Source organism: Prionailurus viverrinus, chromosome D1 (assembly GCF_022837055.1).
Source record: "Prionailurus viverrinus isolate Anna chromosome D1, UM_Priviv_1.0, whole genome shotgun sequence".
Classification (NCBI taxonomy): Eukaryota; Metazoa; Chordata; class Mammalia; order Carnivora; family Felidae; genus Prionailurus; species Prionailurus viverrinus.
Window position 1 is genome coordinate 97,929,362 of NC_062570.1, and position 17,552 is coordinate 97,946,913.

Sequence of the window (17,552 nt, forward strand, 5' to 3'; positions counted from 1 at the left end):
AGATGAGGGCCAGAGAGGGCCAGCCCTCCCCAACGGGGCTGGCTCTTTTGAGGACCGTCCCGGCCCCACATCACTAGCACAGAGTTGGGGTGAGGTCTGATGCCCGCCCGTGAGGCTCCTCAGCAGACACGGGGAGGGGGAGAAGAGGGGAGGTCATTGCACGTGCCGTGTGAGAGCCGGGAACGTATTTGTCGTCCTAAAGGTGGCACTTCCCCCAAGGCAGGGACGTGCCAGCTGCCAGACAGACCTGTTCCGGCTTCCCCATCGCAGCGGCTTGGCAGGCACTGACCTGGAAGGGTCCTGGAGCACCCCCAGTGTGGACACGATGTGCTCCAGAGTTCCAGGGCCCCCTTAGTCTGGGCGATGGCAGGAAGCAACAGAGGCCAGGACAATAGATACACATGAGACAGACAACAAGCATGGGACAGACAGAAGACACGTATAGGACAGAAGATTGAGTGTACTGAGCATTCGAGGTCTGGTGGGGGACGTGGGCTTCGCGTCTGCCTGTCACGCTGTGTGGCCTGGGCTGGGTGCCAAAGCATCAGGTTCATTCCTGGGGTTTCTACAGGTTACCGTGTATTGAGCTCTGGGCGCGCTGTTAGGCACTTTGCCTGCCTGATCTCATCCGAGCGCCAGAACAGCCTGTGAGGAAGGTACTCTAGTCTCCAGCCAGTAAACTGAGGCCAGGTACTTTCCAGAGGCACACGCAAGCACCAGAGCAGGTTTTGAAGCCGGCTCCGCCCACCTCCAAAGCCCATTTTGCAGACGAAAAAACCAAGGTCAGGAGAGGCCAAAGCCACCCAGCTAGTAAATATCAGAGCTGTCAGGCTCTGAGGCCGGGCTCCTTGACTGAGAGTCTGTGAACTTGGGTGGGAAAGAAATACACCTTGATGTTGCCTCACCTCTCAAGGAAATGTAACACGTCCCTCCCGCGTGAACGTACGCCCCACCCCACGGTTATCCTAGCGCGCCTGTGACTCTGTCACCAAGCCAAATCACAGGTCTTTCCATGCCATGCCGCCATGGTGGCAGATATCTTGAAACATCGTCTGTGTTCATCCCTACTTTGACATTACAGGAGTCACCAGGCTGGATGTTAGGGGTTGTAACGTAACACACTAGTAAAGAAGCATCCGTTGCAATAGCCCAATTTAAAAATTTTTGATAACTTTTTTCTCAAATATAATTGGCTTGTTTTGCAACCAGACATATTTTATGCAGTTAAAAACACTGTTCTGAAAAGACTGCACGGTGTTTATCAGTCACTGAGGTCATGGTACAGGAACGATGAAGGCCCCGTGCTCCCCAGGCTGTGCCCGAACCCCGACTCGCCTTTCTCGCAGGTACTCAGCCCTAACGTGCCACCCTTCCCTCTCCCAAGCAAAGCCCAGTAGCCAGCCTGGACTAGCCTGGGGGCTCGGCACACCGCGGGGGGATGTGCCCCCCTCCTTATCTGACTCACCCCTCCCCCAGATCCCTCGGCCACTGAAGAGTTAAAATGCCAAGTTCTCTGGAGAAGCCACTCTTCCCTTTTACAACCAAGTCAGGTTTGTGCTGATTTCCAGGCACCAATTACGGGCCAGCTCTCTTGGACCAATTAAAATGTGCAGGTGCAATAGTGTCGACATCAACAGTCTGGGGTTATCTCAGCAGATATTTTTGCATGAAATATTTATAAGAGACTCTGGGAATTTTAACCCCTTCTGTGGCTATGCTTCCCCTTCCTGGCAGGGTCCTCGCTGGTGGTGTGGGAGCTAGCAAAGAGTGAAGGCAGAGAGGCGTGCAGAATCCTGCAGAGGAGGGGGCTGGAGGGCTGGGCAAGCTCAGGAGTGGGTCAGGGGGAGCAGAACCGCGTTTTTCTTTTCTTTTTTTTTTTTTAAGAATCTATGAAATTAGACTAATTAAGAGTCTGGGGGCGCCTGGGTGGCGCAGTTGGTTAAGCGTCCGACTTCAGCCAGGTCACGATCTCGCGGTCCGTGAGTTCAAGCCCCGCGTCGGGCTCTGGGCTGATGGCTCGGAGCCTGGAGCCTGTTTCGGATTCTGTGTCTCCCTCTCTCTCTGCCCCTCCCCCGTTCATGCTCTGTCTCTCTCTGTCCCCAAAATAAATAAACGTTGAAAAAAAAAATTAAAAAAAAAAAAAGAGTCTGGTGTTCTGGAAAGAGCCCATGTGGGTTGCAGAAGTCCCAGGTTTAAGCCCGGTTGGTGCTGTGCCCTGGCTGTGTGACTTCGGGCAAGCGAGGTGGCTGGCCTCTCTGGGCCTCAGTGTCATAATTTGTAAATGGAAGGAAATGCCCTCTCCCTGCCCACTTCCCGTGGCCATGGTGGGGATTACGTGGCAGCGTGAGTGGGAGAGGCTTTGGAAAGGGTTGCTGCCTGTGGAGAGGGTTGGGGGTTTTGCAAGGGGGTCTGGCTGCAGAAACAGATAACTTAGGCTCTCTGGCTACCAGACGTGGGGTGTGGATCAGCCCGACAGCCCCAGCATCTGGCACCGTGCCTGGTACAAAGTGAGCACGCGTGAAGTGTTTGTGGAATGAATGTATGCGCGGACCTGAGCACTTCCTAGCTTTGTGACTAGCTGTTCATGTCAGCGTCAGGCTCGTCACCTGTAACTGTGGCTCCTGGCCTCAGCCTCGCGGATGCCGGACAGACCTCTGGATCCCTGGGTGAGGGGCTACACCCTTCCCTTCCAGAATCCCCGAGGTACCTCTGTGCGACGATGATTGCATTCCGTCTCTCTGGCCCTCCCCTTCGAGAATCTTGCCCTCACCCCAGGCTCACCGGGTGCGTTCGGGAGGTGGAGTTCTCGCCAACTTATGTATTTAGTCACCCGTTTGCCCAGTGCTTCGCTACTGGAAGCCAGCTCCGCCCCCTTGCCCCCTCTTCTTTCCAGAAAGTTACTTTCAGAGTTTGCAAAGGAGGCTGGAAACGTGTTACAGCTTGAGGAAGGTCCAACACACAATTTAAAACCAACAGCCAGAACACTGCAGCGATAATATTAAAGAACACCGTGGGAAAGATCCGCCCATAAAGCAGCCTTCATGTGGGCCGGTTCCCTTCCACGGGTGGGGGTGGGTAGACTATTAAAGAGGCGTAGCCAGAATGAGCGCACCATTTTGCTGTCTGCTTTGTTCCCTCATTATCCGACCCTAAGCATTTTCCTTGTTGCCGTGCACTAAACAATGCTGCATCCACCAGTAGAATTTGAGACCGTCCCGAAAAAGCGATTGTTACAAAGACCAGATTGTTTCTTGGAATGCAGTGATGAGGCAGCATCCTTTCTCATTCTGTGGCTTGTAAAAATGGCACACGGGCTCTCAGGCTCCAGATGGTCCCTCGAGCTTCTGAGGACAGAGGAAGGTACAGATCGGCTCGGAATGGGCTGGGCCAGGTGATTTGGGTGCCGGGCGTGCCCTGCCCCCGATCCAAGCAAAGGGCCTATGCCCAGGTCTTCCTCTGGCTAATGTTGGGGTTGCTGCCGTCTCTGCTGCTGATCCCGGGGCCATCCCTCTCCTAGAACCTAAGGGCCCAGAGGCGGGAGGCGGTTCCCAGGACCCTGCCTTCTTCCTCTTGTGCTGTGGTTCGCATGAAAGGTGGAGACGGCGGTGCGTGATCTTTGCAGCAGGAAACAGTGTCAGGTGAAGCGCTTGGCGACCCTCGCACGCGAGTCAGGATCCCAGGCCCCTCACTGACCAGCTTGCTTCCGTGCTCTTGACCTTGACTTAACGCGTAACGTCATCCCATTTGATCTCCGCGACGTGCCTCGAGCTGGCGGAATCAGCCTCGTCATCCCTGCTTTTGAAGTCCAAGAAACTGAGGCCCGTGTTAAGTAGCTGCTTCGGATACAATATAGAGAAACTGGATTTGGACCCCGGCCTCGACCGCCTGCTGTCTGACCTTGGGAGGTTTTGCAGGCTCTCTGAGTTTCCACGTCCTCACGGAACCAGGACCCTGCAAACGCTTAATAAATTCCAGCCATTCATCCCTCCCCGCGTGCTGCGAGCAAGTAAGTGCTTAGCCAAGGGGCTGCCCGGACTCTGGCGGGAGTAGCTTGGCCTGAGTCACTTGTCCGAGGTGGGCCCACCACAGGGGGGCGGTCAGGGTGGACCTCCGAGGTTTCTTCCCTCACCCTGCATTTCTTTCTGCCTTTCTCCAAACCAGCCCCACCGTGGCTCTGAAGAACCGAGCCCAGCTTCCTGCCTCGTGCCTTCTGGCTACCAGCCTCCCAGCCTCAGTAGATTCCCCACCCAAAACAAGCTCACAGCCGCAGGTCTGCCCTCAGCCCTTCGTTGCTGACAGCCAGACTAGAGGCAGGGAGGCCGCTTAGGAGCCCTTGATGGGAAGTTCTCCAGGAGAGGGTGATGAAGGCGGGAGAGGGTGATGGGACCAGGTGACCGGGCCAGGAGAGGGTGATGGCAGCGTGATGGAATGCAGACTGAGAGCGGTAAAGGAACAGAGTCCAGGACTCTCCAGCAGATTGGGGACGGGAAATGGGGATGAGAGAGGAGCCTCTAAGGGTCCCTAAAGCTCAGTCTTGGCTCATGGAGGACCAGGTTTGGGTGGAGATGTTGAATTTGATTTCTGCAGAGAAGAGCAGAAGAGACAGGTGGCGATCCAATTTCCAGAGCCTCCTCTGCCAGGTGGTGCCTGGAGGTGGAGAGGCTGGGGGTTGGGGAGGAGACAGGCTGGGTGCGGAGAACACTGGGGGGGTCCTCTGTTCTCTCCTGTAGCCGCCAGGTCACTGCAGCTCCTAGGTCTGGCGTGGATGGGACAGCGCAACCCTCAGTGACTGTGCAGTCAAGGCCTCTTGCCTCACAGCCTCCTTTGGCCAGAGATCTCCTTAGCCTGGTTACCCATCCTGACCTTCAGCTCATCAAAGGCAGACGATTTGGGTTTCGGAAACTGCTCATTCGCTTTTCTGCTTGCTGAGGCAGCAAAGCTTTAAGAGGCCCGTCCAGATGTGGGCTCAAGCAATCAACCCTCTAATCAGGACTGAGCATGTCAGAAGGAGGCAGCAGCTCTTGGGGCCTGAGTGCCAGGCCCACGGGCCAGGCCTGTTTCTCTTGATAGGATGTTCAAGGCAGGAATCTTGAGGACTCTTAACCCTTCTGGCTGACCTGGGGTTGGCAGCATCAGCCCTAGGGATGTGACTTTCCTTCCAGCAGGAAGACAAAGTTTGCTGTTGGGGCAGGGGGTCAGGGGGGTCAGGGGGAATAAAAGCGTCCTGGAAAACTACTGAGCTAGGAGCTCTGAGTTGCTGTGTTCTTCTCGAACCTCTCCCCCGCTGAACCTTCACGGCATCGTTCGCTGCTCTGCAGAATTCACACAACAAATATTTTTTAAGTGACTCCAGGTGACAGGTGTACTTTAGGTGTTGGGCACGCGGCAGGTGAGAGAATCCTGTCCGCCTGGAAATTTATTTCAATGCAGAAAAAAAACAGGCATAACACTGCCTGCCTTTCTTACCTAGAAGCCCCCTGAGATCTTGTCCAGCTGCCTCATTTTGCAGAGAAGCACATCCAGAGGGGGAAGGGACTCGCCGAGGGTCACACAGCAAGAACCCCCAGCCCGGGCATCTAGAGTGCCACCCAGCAGGGCTCCCATTACCCCCGGCTGCTCATAGGAGTTAAAGTAGGTCGCCTCTGTGTCATGGTTGTTAATCTTGTAATTGGAGGAAAGAGGTAGGTTTGGAAACCCGGCCATGACTGCTGGCTGCCTCCTCGGCCCAGAGCCTGACAAGGGGCTGTTGGGGTCCCTGGCCCCTCCCATCACTGACAGTGGGGGCCAGGTGGGGCCTGGAGGTGATAGAAAACATGGGGATGGGGACACTGCCCTCGAACTATGCAGACTCTACCAGGAGGCAAAGACCGGGACTTAAAGGGAGACCCAGCCTTCCGGAGCCGCCTCTCTAGGCTGAGGCTGAGCCTGGGTGTCTTCCAGGCCCTGGTGGGAACATCCCAGGCCAGCTGCTGGAGAGCCTCACTTACAACCCTGGGAGCTGATCTCGGAGGCTCTGCAGAGGCCATTAGCAGCACTTTTTTCCTGCTATTGGATTTTTACAGCCCCCAGCTCCTCTGGATAGCATTTTCCCTGTTAACTCAGATGTTTTGGGGGGGAAAAAAATAAGAAGAGAAAAAAATGAATCATAAGCCTAACCATAAATCCTAAGTCACGTTACTGTAAGCGGAGGGCTTCGTGGGATCTATGGATCAGAGGGAGTGTGTGGGAAAGCTCGGGAAAGCTCGCTATAATGAGGCAGCAAGGGAGGCCAGGTCTTCCCAGGGGGTGTCCTCCACCAGCCTGATACTTCACACAGCCTGGCTTCCCGATGGCTTCAACCTCAGGGACGGGCAGCACATTTATCAGGAGGCTGGGGGCGGGCGGGGGAGGGAGCCAATAGGGAAAAGGGAATCTCCAGCAGAGAATGACATAGGTGGCCCCAAACCCTGGTTGATGATTCCGGAAGAGGCGAAGTACCATCCAGGACACCCCTACCTTTCCCACCCTGCCCGGGTTTCCAGAAGGTTCAGAGTCCTTTTCCAGGATGCCACCAAGGGCCTGTTGGTACCAAGAAGACGTGTGTTCCCTGGCCTATCACTCTTGCTTAGGAGTCAGAATCCTTTATGGATGAGAGAACTCACGTGGGCAGGTGCGGGGGTTGCTCCCAGCACCTCTGTGATCCAACCAGCTTTCCTCTGAGCATAAACAAACCAACTGCAGGAGGACTTGGAGAAACTCAAAGAGGGGAGTTTAAAAGAAGGCTCTGGATAAACATAAAATATAAAGCGTGCTTGCACTTGGGAGAGGCTTGGCTCTGAGGGAGGGGCGAACAGGATAGTTACAGGTTTATGAGCAAATGTTTATGTGGCGGTTCTTACTACTCAGATGTCGGGAAGAGGAAAGGAGCACAGAGAGGTTCAGAGATTTGCCCTAGGCCACACAGCAACCCCAGGTTCAAAGGCTCCTCATTCAGGCTTGGGATCATTTGTCCTAATGGCTCAGCCAACGGGAAGCATTGAGCACTGCTAGGGACCAGGCCCTGATGGCGGGGGGAGAGGGGGGGATATGGAGAATGAAACCCTCAGAAGTTCATGAGACAGCAAGGGAGAAAGGCACGGTAACGATTATGATGCGGGTAAAGAGATCCATGGTTAATTTCAGATTTATTGCCATGGTTCATTCCCCCGAGAGATTTGAGGCAACAGCCAGAAGTGCTATATATCAGAAGCAGGAACAAAGACTCTGGGGGTAATAGTGGGAGAGATGGTCTCTGTGTGTGCTGGGGGGCAGGGGGAGGGGTAGTAGAGGGGGGATGAAGGAAACCCTCTCTTTAATCGTGCTTCAGCCTGATCTTGAAACACGGGGGTTTACCTGGAACAGAGGACTCAGAAGGGTGCCCCAGGTAGAGGGTAAAGTCTATGCAAAGGCCCAGAGGTAGGAAAAAGCAGGGTACATTCCTGACTGTGAATGCTCAAGTGCAGAAGAGTGAGGAGGCCAGCTGGGGGAAGTCAGCAGGGTCCAGGCTGGAAAGGGCTTCGATGCCACAGAGTCTGGACTTCATGCCACAGGCAGTGAGGAGGCACAGACAGATCCAAGGAGGGAGAAGTGTCAAAGTGAGGTGGGCGTTCTGGAAAGATCCCTCCCACTGTGGTGATGCTGATGAAGGCGGGAGGTCGGCCAGGGGGCTGGAAATGAGGAAGTGTTTGGCACTTCTGGGACAGAGGTCGGAGGGAGGGAAGGTTTGATACAGACGTTTTGAGGATGGAAGAGATTGACCGGGCTTTTGGGGGGTGAGCAGGCAGGGTTCCCGACTGCTTCTGAGGTTCCAGCTTAGAGAGAACCCAGCTGAGCGGCCACAGCGTCAGTTTTTGAGCGTCCTGACTTCCGGCCTGGTCCACTCTCTCGTTAGGAAACCCAGCAGATGTAGCTTCTGATCCCAATCTCTCCTCTATCAGCCTTGCCGCCTCAGAAAAGGCCCTTCCCCTCTCTGGGCTTCTAGGCTCCAGTTTCCTTATCTGGAAATGGGATAACCAGAGGCAGGGCTGTGTGTTTCAGGTGGATCCCAGCAGGAAACAGACTGATCGCTCACATTGGATGACTTAAAAGAGAGTTTGATAAAGGGACCGTCTACAGAGATCTGGGTGGGATGTAGGGAAATCTCAAGGGACAGTGCTGTGCCCCAGGTGACAGTGGTCCCCGCTACCACCCCCAGGCCGGTGTGGGGAAGGCTGCCTGGCAGGAGCTGTGAATGCCAGCCGCCCCTTCATTGCCATCCTGAGCCCTGGGCCTGGGGCCTTGGGCAGTGTGTGCCCTGGGGACGGAGTGTGTGACAGTCCGCCTGTGCAAAGGTCAGCATGGATTCACACCCCTGACCCCAGCCGTCCCGGATGGAGAGGCCAAGGCAAGCTGCTGATACAAAATCAAATTTATCCCAAGTTCACCACCAGGACCTCAGATGATCTTTTTCCCTTTCTGCGCCCCATCCCTCTGCCCCTCTCATTTTCTTTCCGCCACCTCTTTCCCTCTCCCCCCACCTTTCTCCTCTTCCTCCTCCTTCCTCCTCTCTCCTTTCTCTGTCCTGGCCCAGACCCCCACTTTCAACCTCCCTCAACACCTAACACTTTCAAAGAACTACTCCCCAGCCAGAATGCCCTCTCTTTTGACTTAACGTTTCCGGAGAAGGAGGGAGGGGAGGGAGGTGTGGAGTTAGTTGTTTAGTTAGTTGGGGCCCCAGCCACCCTGGGAACTGAGTCTAATGAACAAGGGCTCTCAGAGGCTCCCGCGGGTGGACAGGCTTCGCATTCCGTGAATGCCCGGGGTTCCTGGCCATCTGGAGCAATTGGCCCACCTGCCCGGCAGCCTGGACCGTCCAGGGAGGTGGTGGTCAGTCCTGAGGGTGACCGGCTGCTCTGGGTGTGTGCTGAGGGACAGGGGGTCGGCCAGAACATCAGCACTATTTCGGGTGGCCGGTGAGGGACCAGGAAAGACAGGAACCAACGACATGGGATTGGCGTGTGCTAGGCACTGGGCAAAGGGCTTTCACCTGCATGAATTCTCACATTGGCCAGCCACAGCACTCACCATTATAGATCAGGAAAGCGATACAGGGGGGCCAGCTGAGAGCTCGTGTCCGTGGAGCGTCCTGTGAGGAGCAGGAAGCAAGTAGAGGGCAGGCCAGTAACCCTATGGGTTGGGTGCCTACCGCGCGCCAGGCACGGGGCTGTTCTCAGGAGGACTGTTGTCGTCTCGTACGATTCCAGAAGGGAGTGGATGTGGCTGGTGGTCACAAACCTGGGATGTCAGGGCTGGATGGCAGGCATCTTCTAGAAGCCCAAACGCTCCGTTGAACAGATGGGCCACTGAGTCCCGGAGGGAGGAGGTGGCTTCCCCAAGCGCGTGGGGAGTCTTCACTTTCTACCTCACTGCAGTATTTCTCCAGGACGTGTGTCCTGCTTCCAGTCTCCCCTGTGTCGAAGTTGATTTTTATTCCCCTCCTCAAACAATTAAGCTTTAATACACCAAAAACCTAAGGTTGAAAAAGAAGATTCCTCTCTGTGACACAAGCCATCAGCTACCTTCTGGGGTTTCCTCACTTCCTTCTTCTCGAAAGGGCTCAGGTTGGAAGTTGCAGAGGACCCAGCCATCAGGGGTGCTGGCCAAAGCCGCCACCCCGGAGCAGGCGATGGGGAGCCAGAAATGCTCCAGGAAGGGAGGGGAAGGGTGCTGAGGTTGTCTACAGGGGGTCGGGCAGGCGTTGAGAGTTCTCTCTGGGGGTGTTGGTTTGGTGCTGACAGCACTGGAACATTCCTTTCCTCGCTGCTCCCTGAGGCACATCCCTGCACTGGTGGAATAAAGATTCCACGCCCGCCCCCTGCCCCCCCAGGGACAATGGGTGCTCGAATCAACTGTAGTGCATGTAAATTCTTCCCAGAGAAGATCTCTAAGGGGTCCAGGAGCCTCGGCAATGCAATGGAATGTTTGGATGTTTTTTAATTGTTCTGGAAGTAAGATCCATAGAGTTCATTGGATTATTTATTTATGTCGATGTATTTATTTACATGTTTTTTAAATTTATTTTTGAGGGAGTGCACGGGGGGGGGGGAGGGGCAGAGAGAGAGAGGGAGACACAGAATCCAAAACAGACTCCAGGCTCCAAGCCGTCAGCTCTGGAGCCCGACGCGGGGCTCGAACCCACAGACCGCGAGATCATGACCTGAGCCGAAGTCGGACGCTTAACCGACTGAGTCACCCAGGCGCCTCTAGATTTATTTTTAAATGGCAAAAAGAAGGTGGATTTATTTGTATGCTTATTTTGTTATGAAATGTACATAAACTAGAGTTGTGAAGTGTATTGCGTAACGTAAAGGATGATGAAACAAACACGGACCAATCATCCAGCTCGAGAAACAGGACACATTGTCACCGTCTCAGACACCCCCGGGGGCCCCTCCCAGATCGCATCTCCCTCCTTCCCCCGCACGACGCCTACTCTCCTGAGTTCTTAAAAATTTATCATCCCCTTGCTTTCTTTATAGTTTTCCCACCTATGAACTCATTCCTAAACGACGTATTGTTTGGGCTACGCCCATTTTTGAACTTTTATTTTTTTTTTCAACTTTTATTTATTTTTGGGACAGAGAGAGACAGAGCATGAACGGGGGAGGGGCAGAGAGAGAGAAGGAGACACAGAATCGGAAATAGGCTCCAGGCTCTGAGCCATCAGCGCAGAGCCCGACGCGGGGCTCGAACTCCCGGACCGCGAGATCGCGACCCGGCTGAAGTCGGACGCTTAACCGACTGAGCCACCCAGGCGCCCCGATTTTTGAACTTTTAAACTGCAAAAGTTTATACTATACAAGGATTTATACTATAAATATGCAGACTTGCTTTTCAAGCACCACATTCCATTGTTTCTGAGACCCATCCCTGTCGATGTGTGAACCTGAGGTCTGTTCCTTTTCTCTGCTCCATAGTCTGCCTTTGAGTAGCTCAACCACAGCTCGGCAGGCCCTGGACATTCGGGGTGTTTCCAGGATCTGAGACTCACGGACGGCGTTCTGTAGACATTCTCTTATACGTGTGTAAGGGTCTCTCTGGGGAAAACAACCAACGGGGTTGGGTTGGGTCGGATGGCTGGGTCACGGGTATGTGCATATCAGCTTTAGCCAAACCATCTCAAGAGTGTTCCCACCAATTTACATGCCCATCGGCCGTGAAGGAGAGAGTTCCAGTCTCCCTGCACCCCGCAGGTGCTGATGTTGTCAGGCATTCTTGGTTTTGTCAATCTGGCGAGTGTTTGGGGTGGCGGAGGGGGGTTGGTAATGTTATTTAATTTGCATTTCTTTAGCGTTTCATAAGACTGAGCACTTTTTACACATCCCTTGGCCACTGGGTTTCCTCCCTGCAGAGGACAGCTCCGATCTATCACCCACTTTTCTACTGAGTTGTAGGTTTCGTTATTGATTGATCCGTATAAGGTTTTTTGTTTGTTTCGCTTTTACATTCTAGACGTCAATCCTTTGCCGTTATATGAATTGCAAATACCTTCTCACACCATGGTTTTTCTTTTGATTTGCGTTACCGTGTTTCCAAAGGGTCTGTGACCCCAGAAAAGATTGATAACCACTTACATTAAGGTTCTGTAAACAGGAAGCATGTGAGCTAGAAAACCTCATACTTTTGTTAAGCCGAGTGGCATTACAGTGAATTGAACTGGAAATCAAAAATGTTGCATTAGGGGCACCTGGGAGGCTCAGTCGGTTGGGTGTCCCACTTCGGCTCAGGTCACGATCTCGCGGTTCGTGGGTTCGAGCCCCGCGTCGGGCTCTGAGCTGACAGCTCGGAGCCTGGAGCCTGCTTCGGATTCTGTGTCTCCCTCTCTCTCTGCCCCTCCCCTACTCACGTTCTGTCCCTCTCTCTCAAAAATAAATAAACGTTAAAAAAAAGTGTCACGGGGACACCTGGGTGGCTCAGTCGGTTAAGCGTCCGACTTCAGCTCAGGTCACGATCTCGAGGTCCGTGGGTTCGAGCCCCGCGTCGGGCTCTGGGCTGACGGCTCAGAGCCTGGAGCCTGCTTCCGATTCTGTGTCTCCCTCTCTCTCTGCCCTTTCCCCATTCATGCTCTGTCTCTGTCTGTCTCAAAAATAAATAAACGTTAAAAAAAAAAATTTAAAAAAAAAAAGTGTCACCTTAAAAGTCAAGATTCTAGCTTCTTTTGAAATACCAGACTAGCCGGGCCTGTGGCTCCTGCGTGGTGAGGGCCGCGAGTGGACACAGGGCCGGTGCTGTCCGTCACCCGAGTCCCTACGGCTTCCCAGACGCCGAGGGTCCACTGCCACTTATCACCCTCGGGCGGCTTGGAGATTCCCTTCCACTGGCCTTTTCCAGTTGCGTATGTCATTTGTGGGCCTTCCCATGTGGTCAGCTCGCTGTCCCTCTGCACCCATCACCCGACACTACTCCATCTACTCCCGTGGCTGTCATTTCTGCTGTCACGTGGATGCGTCCGGTAGGACCACGACTTAGAACTGATCTCCGTCCTGAGTCCTGAGCAAGAGGAAATTTCACCTCATCTACGGAGCTGGTTTGATCAAGGCCTTTCCATAAGGACCTGGCTCCTTAAGGAGCGCGGAGAGGGAAGAAGGGCCCCAGAATCAGGTGCCATCGTCTGTTTGGGAGGACTGGTGGTGACCAATCAGACCGAGCCCATCGCCTTGATCCCCAGAAGAAGGAGAAGAGAGGGCTATGGCAGAGATACCTGGTTTCCTGTTTATCTGGGGCCACCTCGATTCATATCGCATTTATATCCATTAGCGTGCTGAGCCTCAAAGGCCCAGACTCTGGGTGTCTGAGATAGAATGAAGTTATACAACCTGCTCCAGCTGGCTTTACACCCAATCTGGGAGGTTCGACAGGCCTGCAGCCAAGGGGCTCTTTAGCGCGGCTCATTTCTTGCACACTTACTCTGTACCAGCTGCTGTGCTGGGAGCTTTATGTGCAGCCTTATCGTCGCATCGACACAATTCCGCGTGGTGTAGCAACCGAGTCCTCATTTTCGGATGCAGAGATGGAAACCGTCAGGTGACCTAGCATCACGGAGTACCGGAGGGGTTCCCCACTCAGGCGTTGGGAGTTCGACCTGTCTGGGTCCCAGCCCTGGCCCCGTGGTCTGGGTGTTCCCGGACAAATTACTGTCCCGGAGCCTCGACTTCCCCGCCGATCAAATGGGAATAATAACACACTTACGGCTCAAGGTTTGTGTGAGAATCTGCTGAACGGTGTCGTGGAACATTTGGCACGGGACTCCCACAGAACAGGGATGAGAAGGAGCTGGGGTGCAAAGTCTAGTTCTCGCATCCCTGCCTTTCACCGTACCTTCTGCGAAAGCCCCCGCTCTCCCGTTCGCCACAGTCACAAAATGCCCGTTTCCTGCCCTGAACTGCCGACCCCTCCTCCCCACCGTTCTTCAGAGTCCTACTGTCCTGTCTAGGACACACAGACAGCTGTGGCTGGGCGGGCCCTGTGTCCATTCTGTGGGGCTGTGGGCTGTGGGAGGTTCTTTGGGGGAGCAGGGGGTGGATTTTTCTCCTGGGGTTAGTCCCTGCCCATCTTCACTGGGGAAAAACCGGGCGGGGCAGAAACATTCCAATTTCTCTTGGCATTTTCCGTTACCGTTTTCCTTCTCTCTCTGAGTGGCTATCCCATCAACCCCAGGCCATCAGCGAAGACGTGGATGGCCGCGTCCCCACGACCAGTCGGAGCGTATAGGACCTGAGCTACAGGCCTGCGGCATGACGTGGAACTTGCTGTGTCGTCCTGGACAGATCTAGAAACTGGTCGTAGCAAAGCCCTTTCTGGCCTTTCCCCGTTTGCTCTGAAGTCTGACCGGCCCACTGAGGTTGGCTGCGTTGATTTCAGCCCCCTGCGCCTCCCTTTTGAGTTGCACCTTCTACAGAACCCTTCCCCGCCTCCCCAGAACAGTGTGGGAATGAAGAGTGGGCCTTAGGGGTCCGGCCGCCTGGGCTTGAACCCTAGTTCTGCCCCTCACTGGCTGTGTGTCCTGGGGAAAGTTACTGAACTTCTCTGTGCTTACGCCCTTATCTTAGGACAGAGCCCTGTGCAGGGCGGGCATTCTGTCTTGGCTGTCACTCTCGTCGGAGTCAGGCTTGTGCAGGAAGCATAGGCTTTCCCTGGGTCCTTCCACTAGCTTGCCCTGTGAGTCTAGGTGTCTCTTGTAATCTCGCCAAGCCTGGTCTGGGTTGCCCCCAGGAGAGTGGTTGCAGGACCCGCTTTGGGGGCGTGAGATCCGTGTGTCTCACAGGCCTCGTGCTCAGAAGGGCCTCCTGCTTGGCTATTCTCTGCTATTGCCCTCCTGAAATGCCCAATGACTTTTAAGCCTTTAGCACCAGGTCCTGCAAATCATGGCTTGCGTTTCTCTCTCCTGTCTTGTGCCTCACCTTGGCTGGACTGGGCAGCAAGGCCCGTGGCTGGTCCGACAGGGGCCACCATGCACAGAATTCTGGAGGCTCCTGCTAGCTGTCGCTCCCCAGCCGTGGCTGATTCACCAGGCTCTGGGCCTCCACGGGCACAAGGGCCACTGTCCCCCGCCAGGTGACATGTGAGCTGTTTTCAGTGGAAACTTTTTAGCTTGGGATTCTGACCTCGGAGTGGGTTGATTCAGGCTATCTGCCGCCGTGGAACTGACCATAAATTTTCTGTGTATTAGGTGATTTCAAGGAAAAAAAATCAATTTTAATAGCAGCGATCAAAACTGTAGAAACCCACAACTGCCATCATGGTGCTGCTTTACATCTGGGTTTGCAGGACAGGAAGGCAGAGAGCCAGAGGGCCCCCAGCGCCCTGCTGGGGCAGGGGTGGGGGCGCGAGGGGGAGGGGTTGGGGGAGGGGACCCATCAGACTGGACCAAAGCCTCCTTGATAGCGGCTCTCCAGACGTAACATTTTGTGTTACCGCTGGTTAATCTTTAAGCCGGAATGTATTCTTTATTCAATGATAATTATGAATTGTTTCATAGCTAATTCATTCTCATGATTGAAACCCCAAAACCACAAAAGGATAGAGGGAGAAAAGTCTCCCTCCTGCCCTCCTTCCTGGAGGCAGCCCGTGTTCTCCGGGCTCTTGTGTGCTTCCGAGAGAGTTTATTTGTATTCGAGAAAAAAAAAATTATGTATTTATACTCCTATATTTCACCCATTTTAATACAAATGGTCACATACAATGTCCACGGTCTGCACCTTGCTTTTTCATGATGTATCTTGGAGACAGTTCTTCATTCACTCAAGCTGAGTTTCTTTGTTCTTTTATATGGCTGCATGGTGGTCTGTTTAAAGAGCCCTGACCTTATTTAACCGGTCTCCCTGGTTATGATGGATGGCAGGCTGTTTCCATTCTTTAGAGCTGTGTGTCTTGAACAAATTCTGTTCCCCCCTCAGCTCACCGATGACACCTGTTTAAGGGGCAAATGGCGCCATTCCCTTCGTCGAGCCTTCCTTACACGCTGCCTGTTACAGCTCCAGCCGATTTCCAGACGCGCTCCCTGGAGACACGGGCCCTCCTCTGTACCCTTCCTTTCCCTCTCCCAGCAACCTCCAGGAGTCCATGCTGAACCTCCATGTTCTACCCTCACCTCTCAGACACCCCTCTTTCCCTCCCCACCGCCACCTCCCGAGACCCAGGCTTCACTGTGTCGGGCTTGGACCATTGCAGTACCTCTCCCTCCCGCTGATGGACACTGCATCAGGTCACTCCCCACCCTTCCATGGGCGGATGCCCAGGAGATAACCCCCCCCCCCCCACCTCCTGTCGTCGTCTCCCATGCGTTATCCCACAACCACACTCCGAGCTCTTTCCGGTCTCCGATTATATGCACGTACTGTGCCTTCTGCCTACGACACCATACCCACGTCAGTACTTTCCTTCACCTTCCCGACGCCCACTCCCTTGAAATCTCAGCTTCCAGGGCGCTCTTCCCCAGAGAGGCCTGCTCTGAGGTCCCACCGACAAGCAGTCGTCCGCGCAAGGTGGCCGCACGGCACCCTGTTCATTTCCTCACCTCATCCGTCCCTGTACGTAATGATACATTTGCGGCGTGGGCGTTTGGTTAGGGTCTGGTCCCCCCGCTATCATGTGATCTGTCTGCGGGCAGGGATGTGTGTCTTGTTCACAACTTTGTCTCTTGTCCTTAGTGTGGGACCTCAGCAGTGTTTGTCAAATGAATGCACCGTTCTGAGCCCTCCGTCTTTGCCAGCCCTGCACTCAGCATTGGACCCCCCAAGTTTCCTAAACCAGAGGGGTGTGCACCTTCCTGGTAATATGACCCGATGAGGAAGGGCTAACTCTGCCACAGAGGAAGCCTGGAGGGATGAGGACCATTCCACGGGTGACGGAGAAGGCAAAGGGCTTTCAGGCAGAGGGTATAGCCTGAGCAAAGGTGCAGAGACATTAACGCTCACGGCCCGTCCGGGGAGAGGGTGTCTCCCAGCAGGGACACAGGTATGTGGTGAGAGGGGACAAGGCAAGCTAGGAAATTTCCCTGAGGTCCTGCCGTGGTGGGTCAAGGAGTTTGAATATTTTTGTTGTGTTTTATTTCTTTGCATCCCTAGCCCTTCTCTTGTGCTGGACAATACGGTGGGCGTGTAACGAAAAATCCCGGGTGTAAACTGGTAGCCCACGGTGTTACCTCTGTTTTACAAAAGGGGAGACCAATGGTCCCAGATTCCAAAGCGACTCGCCTTGCACCTGCTTACTCTCCTCGGTCGTATTTATTGGAATCTCCTTGTATTCGTGAGGGGAACCCACGTTGCCGTAACAAAGAGACTTTCATTCCCGCCCCCACCCCACCGCCCAAATCCGGTAACGTAAAGAACAAAGACCTTACCTTTGGGTGAGTGGATCCCGTCACTCAGTCGTTTGGTGACTCAGGTTCTTCCCATCTCGTTTCTCCACCATTCCCTCGGGTGTTGTAAACATCTACGGGGTGAAGCTGGGTCTCAGCCATGTCCTGTTTGTAGACGGAAGGGAGGTGACAAGAGATCGAGGAGGAAACGTGCCCGCTGTCTTAGAGGCTCCGTCTCAGATGGAGCACGCACCACTTTTGCGACATAAAATGCAAGGTAAGAACTCTGCCAACTGCAAAAAAGGCCAGGAAGTGTAGTCTAGCTGGGCGGCTGGGTGCCCACCTACAATCCCACTACTCAGGAGGAAGACGACAATGTGTCTGGTGGACGATTAGCCGAGGAACCTGCCATAGCAGACCCCAGGTCACCAGGAGCAGGTGGCTGGAGGCTTGGCTGGTGGGTGACGCCAGGTCCCTGTGCTCTTATCACTCAGGGCATAGAGCCATGAGCTTTGCCCCTGCCTCCTGCCGGGGAGAGGACCTTGGGGTTCCCCTGGCTGTGTCTGCCCATTTCTCTGCACGGTGATCTCAGTGGTCCGACCCGGCCTCAGCCCCTCTGCTATCTTTCATTCTTGGCTGGCGATGGCTCTGAGCCAGACCTAGACCTTGGCCTTGCTACTCAGTAAAGAGACGTGCT